The sequence below is a fragment of the Choloepus didactylus genome, chromosome 21 (genome assembly GCF_015220235.1).
Source record: "Choloepus didactylus isolate mChoDid1 chromosome 21, mChoDid1.pri, whole genome shotgun sequence".
Classification (NCBI taxonomy): Eukaryota; Metazoa; Chordata; class Mammalia; order Pilosa; family Megalonychidae; genus Choloepus; species Choloepus didactylus.
Genome location: NC_051327.1, coordinates 45394496 through 45404977, shown reverse-complemented (window position 1 = coordinate 45404977; position 10482 = coordinate 45394496). Strand labels below are relative to the sequence as shown.

The window sequence follows — 10482 nt, the reverse complement described above, 5'->3', positions numbered from 1 at the left end:
AGGGATTCATATCCTTTCTGTTTTATGGAACTGCTGCTGATTTTTTTTTCTTTAAAATTTGAATAGATTCCAAAAGTTATAGTACATTTGTTTGTGGTTTCATTGAATATTTATGAAGATAATGGCAAATCTAAGCAAGAATTAAGAGCTCTAAAAGTATAAATGGAGACTTCTATGAGTTTGTATGTTATCTTAGTCTATGAAAATGCATAAATGTATTGATTATAGAGACTTTATAATTAGAATTGTATATATTTAAGAAAACTTGAAAATGAGTGTTTTATCAAATTTGCTTTGATTTGTAAGTTTAACACTGTATTTTATTATAGGCTTTGTAAAAAATGATACAAAAATAACTACCATTTTGTAAAAAAGTGACCAAAATTACGCACTGAACACACAGCTTTATGTACCCTGCCCACCATCTTGTGCCTGTTTTCCATTTGCCTTTTCCTTCCCAGTTCCCCTCTCCTAAGGATACACAGCTGGTTCCACATTTGTAAAAGCAATTTGAGTAATTAATCATTTATGAATTGAACCTGAATTCATTGTTGAACTTAACCAAAATAAGTTTCTCAACTAAGACCTGGCATTTGTTATATTTAGTAACAGGATAGGACTGTTAGTTCCTCTTTGATAAATTGAAAACAGAGGCTATAAATATGATTGTTCTTTGAAACTGTGAAGTTTCAAATTGGGATATTTGTTGTTCAAAACTTCCTTCTGCACAAAATGACCACTTGATATCTACAAAGATGAGCTCTGGTTGTGTGTGTGTGTGTGTGTGTGTGTGTGTGTGTGTTTAAAATAGAAAATCTCAGGAAACATAGAAATAAAATGGAAAAAGTACTCGATAAACAGTAACCAACTCCAAATGTTTTCACTCCAGATTTGTGTAATACCTGACATAGATTAGGACTTTTGGGGAATATATATGAAAGTGGATTAAGTCTGACTAACTTTATGTAAGACAAATTTGGAAGAGAACAGTTACAAAGTGTTTGGTCTCCTAAGGTTTATTTATGGTGCCCAGAAGATCAAGTTTGCAAAAATCCTTAAGAGTATGTTAGTATCAGAATAATGAATGAAATGGGAGGATTTTATATATGTACTGGTTGATAATTTTTCTCAGTATTTAATCTCATTAGTTCTTGAATTTTCTATAAATCCAACTACTTGATTTTTAGAATTTTGGGCATCCTTTTATTAGCACTTTTTTTTGTTAAGAGAATTTTGCAGAAGTAATGTTAAAATGTTAGTTATAATAGGAAGACAGATTCTAATATAGCTTGTGGTTTTAGATTTGGGTCACTTTTAATCATGGGATAATAATCTTATGTTTGTATTGGTGCAAGTAAAGTTCAATAAATGACTTTAGCTGTATGAATATTTAATAATCATACTAGAAACATTTTGCATCCCTTTTGTGACCTAATTTACAAACATTTGAAAATTATGTTGTGATTCTGCTTTGTTGTTTAATAAAAAGCTGTTTCAGAGAAAAAATGAACTCCAGAATATTAGCTGATAATAAGAAAAAGTAGTACAGAAAAATGAGGATTTTGCATTGGATATTTGCCTTGCAAGATATGGAAAAGTTGTGGAGGGTGGATAGAGAGCTATCTAAAAATAGCTAAAGATGCCATATAAGAAAGGAGGCACAAGAAGGAAAAATATATTTTAATAAAGAAAGTAGAAATATTTATTCAATGAAATATAAATAAATTATAGAAAATCTAACTTTTTTGAGTGGAACAAATTCCTCTAAAAAGTTAAGTATTATCAGAGTAAATCAAAACCCAAGATCCAATATAAAATAATTCTTACACAATTTTTACTAAGATATAGTGATGCAAATCATAGGGTCAAATGGCACGAAGTAACTAATTGTACAGAATGTTGTTTTAACTGTTCCATTTACCTGAGCCTCATTTCCTTTGGGTAATTTTATGGATCTCTACTTCACTTCTTCCAGGTTGCTGAAATGTGACCTATCACTGAAAAGTCTCTGAAAATTATTTTTTAAGAGAACAAGCCCAAATGTCTGCAGGTACACCCTCCCCTTAGATTTTCTCCTTAGCACTTATTCTCAACATACATGTTCTTCGTCACTTACCACCACCCCCTTCCCCTGACACCTAATATAACATCACTCTTGTTAGACCTCACTGTTACTCACCTGCACAGCACACACCTTGCCCAGGGCATTTGCACTGGTGTCCCCCTTGTCTGGAAAACTTTCCTACCGTGTACAAGAGTTAGGGGACAAACTCTTCCCCTTTCATGTCTTTGATCAAATGCTATCTATTTTATTGAGGCATGCCCTGGACACTCTATTTCCATTTCCTTCCTCATGCCCTTGTGCTAGAACTTCTTATCCACTCTCCGATCTTAAAATTTCTTTCTCTTTCTAAACAGTACTTTTCACACTCAAACATGGCATGCCACTTATTTCCGTGTATTTTTCTGTTTCTCTCAGATAGAATATAGCCCTGTGGACAATGCCCTGTACATTGCAGGCATTCAGTAAAATGTTTTCTGAATAAATGAATAACATGCAATGGCATGTTTGTACATAATTCTTCTAGTGTGTAATTAATCCAACAAATAAAACACATTTTGGGATTATAATATCTGAATAATATATGTGAGAAGGCTGAAATTGCATATTAACATTTAAACCTTACTTTCTCAGCATCTATGAGTTCCTTATACAAATTTATTTCAAATAATTCATGTATTTCAATAAATTTCCAAAGTTTAATATAAAGGAATCACATTTTCTAACAATGTATTTTAATTTTCAATTAATTTTCAAAATATAAAAACTGAAATTCTGTTCAACTTGAAAATTAAAAACACTTAAAGCTAAAAACACAATCCTAAGTTATACTTGATCAAATGTAAAATAAAAATTTGATTCTAGACTATTTATATAATGGATAACAATAAAAGTAATGCATAACACTGAACATACAATAAAAATAAAGTGGTGCTTAGATGAATAATGGAAACATTAAATGCCGTATTCTTAAACAGGAAACATAAATAAATCACATAATTAATTATATGATGATGCTAGAGAAAGAAAAAGGAGTTAAATCTTAAAAAGTAGGGAGAATAACAGTGATGAAACTAAAATAGCATTAATGAATTAGAAAGCCAAAAATTGATTATACTTATCAAACAAAGAAACAAATTAAATAGAACCATAGAACCATTCTTTAATAACCACCCCCAAACCTCAAGGGGGGGAAAAATAAGGAAAAAAAAAAAAAAAAAAAGGAAGTATTCTATGAGAGGAGGGAGAAACTTCAGAAAAAGACGTAGGACAGACTTTTGCTTCTGCCCTGACAGAGTAAGTGGCACAAGAATTTCCATGATATCATAACTAATTCTAAACCTCGACAAAATGCATATAAATTTTGCTTCCAGGCATTGGACAACAAGCCAGAAAGTTCAGTTATTCATCAGATTCTGGAATTACATGAGAAGAGACTTATGTTTAACTTGTCTTTCTAGATAGCTGAGCAAGGAAGTGAAGAGTACAAGCAGAGTATAAAGGTCTAGTCTTGTAAAACTAAGCAGACAGGAGGGGAGGCCGCGGCGCGGAAAATGGCGGACGGGAAGGCGGGAGAGGAGAGGCCTGAGAAGCCGCAGGGAGCTGGAACCGTCGGAGTAATGGAGGGGAAAGTTCCAGTCGCAGCGCTGAGAAACGATCAGCTGAAGAAGAAGCTGGCGACCTCCCAACAAAGCCTACAAAGATCTCCAAGTTTGGATTTGCCATAGGTAGTCAGATGACAAAGAAAGCATCAGCCATATCCATCAAACTTGGATCAAGTAAGCCTAAAGAAACTGTTGCAACTCTTGCTCCAAAAACCCTTTCAGTAGCAGCAGCTTTTAATGAAGATGAAGATAACTTCTAGCACAATGTTGAATAACAGCAGTGATAACGGGCATCCTTGGAATGATGATAGCTTCATAAAATGAGAGTGAGCCAGAGGAAATGCCTCCAGAAGCAAAGATGAGGATGAAGAATATTGGAAGGGATACACCAACATCAGCAGGACCAAATTCCTTCAACAAAGGAAAGCATGGGTTTTCTGATAACCAGAAGCTATGGGAGCGAAATATAAAATCTCACCTTGGAAATGTCCATGACCAAGACAATTAAATGATGTGTTTTGGGATTGGGGTGTGGGGGTGGGTGTAAAGTTAAAAGGAACAGTTTCCTTTTTTAAAGAATGGTATAAGACTATCTTTGGAGCCGCCTTTTTTTCTTTCTTTTTTTTTTTTAAGATTGAGTGGTACACTAATAAATGAGAGTTTGAAATTAGAGGTAATTTATGTTTTATATACAGATTTCAAGACATTTGCTAATTTTGTAGTTTCATGTGATTAGTTTCCAAAGGTTACAGATAATAAAGAAATCAGAAATGGTACCTTTTTAGAATTGCATATTTTTTTAGACACAATTATTAGCACATTAAGAGGGAAACAAAAAGTAATTGCCTATTTAACCTGGTTCTTCAAAATGCAAGCAGTTGCTCTCTTAACTCCCTCATTACCTGAACTGTCTGGCTCCCAGGAACAGCCTTATAGAAGGGGGGAGTATTGTATTGGGAGGAGAATGTTACTGGACTATTGACTGAAAGTAAACTTAAATCAATTTAAAACACAGCTTTTTTTCCTATGGGCATTTGTTTCGTTTCAAGTCATCATAAACTAGTTATTGCATCGCTAGCAGTGGATACAGGCTTAGCTCTTTAAAAATAAACACTTTTTGAAATTCTGTGTAAACTGTTGAGTATTTGAAATAGCTCACTTACTTAATGGGTCTTGTCTACCTTCATTAGTCTTCAAAGAATGACCATTTGCTACCAAAGTAAATCAGTATTTTGAATGTGCTTCTGTTGGTTTTTGTTTTTAGCTAGTTCTTGTCAGCATTTCCACCAGAACTTGAGGTAAATCATAAGGAAGCTGTTTCTTTTAAAATACAAACCACCACCAAAAAAAATATATAAATGTACATATTGCTTAAATATTTGGCTATTTTTATTTTTTAAAAGATATGAACACCAAAAAAAATTAACATTGTGTGAAGATGGAAAATGAGAAGATGCACTTTCTGTACTTTGTCAAAGCATTTAAGTTACTAACTTGTGAAATCCAATTTGAATTTAACTTTCTTATTAATAGAATAATATGGCTTATTTTAAGTGTCTATGTATTGAAGAATTGCCTCTCAAAAGCACATTTTAGGGAAATGGAAGGAAAATGCATCTTCAAATGTAGTTCATGGAATCTGATCACATATACTTTGTTCTCTGTGTTGTAGGGTTTGGTTTTATTTTTGGTATTTTTGTATTGTGTATGAACTTTTTTTTAATGTGACAGTAAAATGCATCTTTAAAAGCATAGTCACAAATAAAAGAAACATTTAAGTATAATGGTTTCCTTAAAAATTCCTACAATGTTAAATTTGGAGGCAGCTTCAGACTATTTTATTGGTGGTGACTGCTCACTGATCTCTTCTAATAGGTAATTAATAACTCCAGAGACGCAGCCTGACTTGTATATTTCTAACACTTTGTTCACTTGCATTTAAGTTCAGAATAGGCCCCAAGTAAAACAATGGAAATATAGATGGAACTATTAGTTCTTACATGATTTAATTTTATCAAGATAATGTGGAGTTAACTTACTTAAATATAGACAGACTTTACATTTTCATCCATTTTATTGTTTGTTAAAATAACAACTATCCCTCTCCTATATATTCTTTTCTTGACCCAAATGAAATATTTACCTAAGGTCAAGATGGGAGAGAGAAATGACTGAGATGAATGTCTTTACTAAAATACCAATAAATTTGTCAAGCTCAAAAAAAAAAAAAAAACTAAGCAGACAGAAATTGGAGTTCCCAGCACCTGAAGAAGTAGAACATTCAAGACAGGGAACCAGAAGAAGGTGCCCCAAATGTTGGTATGGGGGTTCCCTGTAGGTCCTAGGCTGAAGAATGGGCTGCATGTGTGCAGGTGGGACTGGAGAGGCTTAGCCAAGAGACACTGCCACCGGGCTAAGAGCAGAATACAACTACAGAGCTCACTAAGCACTTGGAGAAGTTAGAGTTACAACCAGCTGTTATGAAGAATATCTCTACATAATTGACTCAGGCATGAAACTGAGAAAAAAAAAAAGCCATAAATTAGAAGGACCATGCCCTGGAGTGAGGGTCATAGACTAAGTATAAGGAGAAAACCAAACATATCTTCCTTATCAAAAAATAAAATAAATCTGAGATGTTAAAAAATACACTGTTTGTAGTTTATGGCCTGACCGAACAAAACTGAAGAAACTTTAAAGGAAGACAACATAGTCAAAACAGTTTATAAGATATCACTCCCGAAATACAGTATATAATAAAAAAAAATCACTAAACACAAAACAAAGAAAAAAAAGAAATGTAAAACATTTGAATAAAGATGTTTATAATGTATTTTAAGATGATCAAGAATGGAAAGGTAAAATATCTGAAATGAAAAGTTATCTGGAAGAACTAAATATCCATTCATCACCTGGTGCACACTCCTAGAGGAAAGTTTGTGATGGGGCAACATCTAATGCTTAATACATGAAACTGTGAGGTTTTACAAAAGGCTAATTTAATTTAGATCAAGTAGTATTATAATTACTTAATGATAATGTCAGGATAAAGTTACTGAAAATACTGTATGATAAAATTATTCATATATGTAAATAGATATATAAATAAGCATCTGTTGCAGTTTGCTAATGCTGCCAGAATGCAAAATACAAGAAATGGATTAGCTTTTATAAAGGGGGTTTATTTGGTTACAAAGTTACAGTCTTAAGGCCATAAATTGTCCAAGCTAAGGGATAAACATGAGTATACCTTCACTAGAGAAAAGGTTTGGCATCTGGAAAACCTCTGTTACCTGGAAAGGCATGTGGCTGGCATCTGCTCTGGGGTCTGGTTTCAAAATGGCTTTCTTCTCTCAGCTTTGGCAATGTGCTCCTTCTGTCTGAGCTCTAGTAAATTAATCAAGGTACCCACTGAATGGGTGGGGCCACACCTCTATGAAAATTATCTAATCAGTGTTATCACCTACAGTTGGGTGGGTCACATTCCATGGAAACAAGGTTCTGACCTAATCAACACGAATATGTCTTTTGGCAGGACATGATACATCCAAACTAGCACAGCATCATATACATAAAGGAAAATAATTGGAGGAAAATACATGTAAAGATTAACAGTTATGAATTATTTTCATTTTCTTCCGTGAATTTTGTTGTACTCTAATTTTTGTGTAATAAACTAGTTTTGCTCCCATGATAGTGCTACACCTTTAAAAAAAATGTTTCATTGTGAAAAATGTGCTAGTCCCACCTTGTGGCTAACAATCTGGCCTTTCAGTCATAGAGTAATCAAGTATTTCTCTAGAAATACCTTCCTTGTTACCCAGACAACAAATTAGAGCATCACTAAGGAATAGCAAACAATCATGCTCAAAATTATGAGGTGTCTAAGGAATAAGGAACTCTGGTACAAACCTAACATGGATACATTAGTCCTTGAGCTTTTATCCTTGGAAACATGCCTAGCAATAATTCTTGGAAATTGGTTCCCAGGGATGACCAAAGGTTTCATCAGCAGTCCGCAATATAAAAGGTGCCATGGCTTTGTCAGGATGAAAGGCAAGGGTTACTTTGCCCTACTTTTATACACAGTAGCTCCGTGGTATACTGCTGAGACATAATTTCCAGGTAAGCTTTCCATTTGATGAGAACCTGAACAAAATTTTTAGGTTGATTTATTTTACCTCAGGTTAAAACAAAAATGCATGCAAGAAAAAATAAAATTCATTTATTTTAAAGGGAGGAAACATTTTGACCTAGGAATTTGGATCTCTGTATATAAATTATATATTTTATTTGTGTGAAAAATTTGAGGTTGACAAATATCTAGATAGATGATTTCGGAAGAAACTTTTCCACCACCTTTTGCTCATGGTTAGTATTATTGTCAAAATTAAAGGGTTTTATTTCAAATCAAATAAAATGGGTGTGTTATTAAAAGAACATACCTATGCATATACGTAACATTTAGGCCTAAGGAAAGCCAGGACTTGTAGAAATGGAAATACAGAGTTGATGGAATCTGGGTCCACAAGCAATGTACATAAATTGGAAGTATAATTTTGGAAGAGTTTTTATTTTGAATGGTCAATTTTGGAAAACAACTTATCTTTCAGAAATTAAAATGTGTGATCTTAATTTTAACACAATCAAATAAAGCCCTATAAGGTTGATATTTATGATTAGACATTGTGTTAAATAAAATTGGATACAAAATAAAAGTAAATGACTCATTAAAACTTTTTCTGTCATTGGTTATTACAAAAAAAATATTTTCTCAGTTTTGTTGAAATTAACTGTACACAGTTAGATAATGTTATGAACATGTTCTGTGGACTCCACATATCTCTGTAGAATGACAGAATCAACATTTAATGGCTTTGACTCTGGATAAGTTACTTAAACATTTTCTGCCCTTTTTCTCATCTAAAAATGAGGATAATAGTAACACCTATGGTATAATATTTTCAGGTGGATTAAATGTGTTAATGAAGGCAAGCATTTATAACCCTGACCATTCAGTCCAATTATGTAATATACATGGACTTGTATTACAGAATATTCAAATGATGACTTATAGCTATTTATATTTCTAGAAGAACTAAACAATTTTTTTTTTAAATGCCAGGTCATTCACATAAACAAAAAACTTTTTCAAGCCATTCACGCTAAATATCAGCTTTGATTTCCAAACAGTTTACAACAGTTGAACACTATGTGGAGTAGGAATAACACAAATGTGCTTGATTTCATTCTTGTGGGATTGACAGACTCTGAGGTGATCCAGAGGGTCCTCTTTATGTTATTTCTCATGATATACTTACTTGATTACCATGTTGGGAAATGCAGGGATGATACTGATAATTTGCCTGGATCTCCAGCTTCACACCCCCATGTATTTTTTCCTCAGTCACCTGTCATTCCTTGACCTCTGTTACTCTACGGCCATCGCACCTAAAACCCTAGAGAATTTATTGAATTCTACCACGTATATTTCATTCATGGGCTGCTTCACCCAGATGTCTTTTTTTTTCTTCCTGGGTGTCACTGAATTTTTCCTTCTCTCTTCAATGGCCTATGACCGCTATGTAGCTATCTGCAATCCTCTGACTTACCCAGTTGTTATGTCCAGGAGATTCTGCCAAGCCCTTATCACTGGGTCCTATGTGATTGGCTTTACTGAATCATTAGTCAATGTTGTTTACATGAACAGTTTGCATTTCTGTAAATCCATTGTAATCCACCACTTTTTCTGTGACACAATCCCAATTTTAGCCCTGTCCTGCACTGACACTCAGGACACTGAAATTATGATACTCATTTTTAGTTGTTTCAATGTAATGGTGTCTCTTATCACAATCTCTGTGTCCTATGGGTCCATTCTGTCTACTATCATGAAAATTAATTCCACTTCAGGAAAACGCAAAGCCTTTTCTACTTGTGCCTCCCACTTCCTGGGAGTCACCATCTTTTACAGCACTATGATTTTTACTTATTTAAAACCAAAGCAGTCCTACTCCTTGGGAAGGGATCAAGTGGCCTCTGTGTTTTATACAATAGTGAGCCCCATGCTGAATCCACTCATTTACAGTCTTAGGAACAAAGAGGTGAAAAATGCTCTCATTAGAATCATGCAGAAGAGAGAAGGCTCCAGGCAATTCAAAGGACAGTGATGCTGTTCATTTAATCTTATCTTTTCTTTCTGTCACATTTGCATATTTGCTTGGATTCTATCTAAGATAAATTAATCTTTTAGTTTATATTTCTGTTGAGCCATCTTTTACTTGGCCAAACATGATCTTGAATATTTTCAGGAAAATGGTTTTGGAAATCCATTTTGAAATTGGAAATCATGCTTTATGTTTTAAACTCAGTGTTTAAATACAAGTGTTTTATAAAGAGCAACTAATATGCAAAATAAGAAAATGTCATATCACCTTTTAAATAATATTACATAAATCCCCATGGATGTTCCAATTTCAGATACGTTTATTATAGAAAACAGCTATTTTTTTGACACATTGATAGTTCCCAAACTCAATCCATTTAATATATAGGGAAGAAACAAGTATAGAGTTTGAAAGCACTTACTTTGAAATCAGACATTCCAAGGTTTTGATTCTAGATCTGCAATCATTTTTGCTATATAATCTTTAATAACTCACTGATAATTCAAGACTCAGTGTCCTCAATTGTACAAGATAAATAAAAATTCCAGGTCTGTGAGTTATTGTGAAGATTGAATGAGATGAAGAATGTAAAGCACTTGATGCAGTACAAATAAATTGTGGCCATTGTTATCAGAAAACCTATATTTTG

General features: G+C 33.5%; 2 pseudogenes; both read left to right on the top strand.

Moving 5' to 3' along the window:
- The first annotated feature begins 3615 nt into the window (after positions 1-3615).
- On the top strand, positions 3616-4800 carry LOC119517617 (annotated as a pseudogene).
- A 4078-nt stretch (positions 4801-8878) lies between these two features.
- On the top strand, positions 8879-9836 carry LOC119517266 (annotated as a pseudogene).
- The last annotated feature ends 646 nt before the right edge of the window (positions 9837-10482 follow it).